This window comes from Varanus komodoensis, unplaced genomic scaffold, assembly GCF_004798865.1.
Source record: "Varanus komodoensis strain SLA01 unplaced genomic scaffold, ASM479886v1 scaffold14_1, whole genome shotgun sequence".
Classification (NCBI taxonomy): domain Eukaryota; kingdom Metazoa; phylum Chordata; class Lepidosauria; order Squamata; family Varanidae; genus Varanus; species Varanus komodoensis.
Genome location: NW_025335438.1, coordinates 16,735,563 through 16,736,678, shown reverse-complemented (window position 1 = coordinate 16,736,678; position 1,116 = coordinate 16,735,563).

Sequence of the window (1,116 nt, the reverse complement as noted above, 5' to 3'; positions counted from 1 at the left end):
CCACTTCCATAGTCTGTCTAGATCCTTTTGGATCTGGAGTACCTACTCCTCAGTTGTGACCACTGCTCCAGTTTTAGTGTCATCTGCAAATTTGATCAGCAGACTGTTCACCCCTTCTTCCATGTCATTAATGAAAAGATGAAACAGGATCGGCCCCAGGACAGAGCCCTGGGGGACCCCGCTTGTTAATGGCCATCATCCCGATGATTCCCCACTAATGGTTACATTCTGCTTTCGGCCAGTCAACCATGCCCTAATCCACCGGACAGTGCATTGGTGTGTCCCAAAACTCCTCAGTTTCTCCACCAGGATATCATGGGGCACTTTGTCAAAGGCCTTGCTGAAATCCAGGTATACCACATCCACTGCATCCCCTCCATCTAGCCATCGCAAAACCTTGTCATAGAATTCCACAAGGTTTGTCTGGCAGGACCTGTTTTTTGCGGAAGCCATGTTGTATGGCTGTCAGCCTCCCTTCCCTATCTAGCATCACTAGATCTCTCTGTATTATGAGCCTTTCCATTGTTTTTCCTACAATGGACGTAAAGCTAACCAGTCTATAATTCCCCATGTCCCTTCTACTACCCTTTTTGAAAACTGGGACCACTGATGCCACCCTCCAGTCCTCTGGAACTTTACCTGTTCTCCATGAGGTTTCAAAAATAGAGGCCAGTGGGTGTGAGAGAACCCCTGCCAACTCTCTAAGTCAGGGGTCTCAAACTCAACTTACCTGGGGGTTGCTGGAAGTAGAGTCTGGGTGAGGCTGGGCCACATCAAGTATTCCACCACCGTGGTGGTGGTGGGCCGCTCATCCCACGGCCGGCCCGGGTGCCGCCGGTGCTTTGAAGGCCGCAGGGCCCCTCCCCCGTGCCCCGCCTGTCCCGGCAATTGGCCTGCGGGCTGCGAGTTTGAGACCCCTGCTCTAGGTACTCTCGGGTGTAACCCATCAGAGCCTGGCACCTTTGTAATGTCCAATGCCCTGAGGAGTCCCTTGACTTCAAGGGGGGTGACTCTAATCTGTGCCCCTAACTCCCCAGCCTCATCTAATCTCCTATGCGAATATCCCCCATCCTGCTTTGGGGAGAACACAGAGGCAAAATAGTCATTTAGCATCTG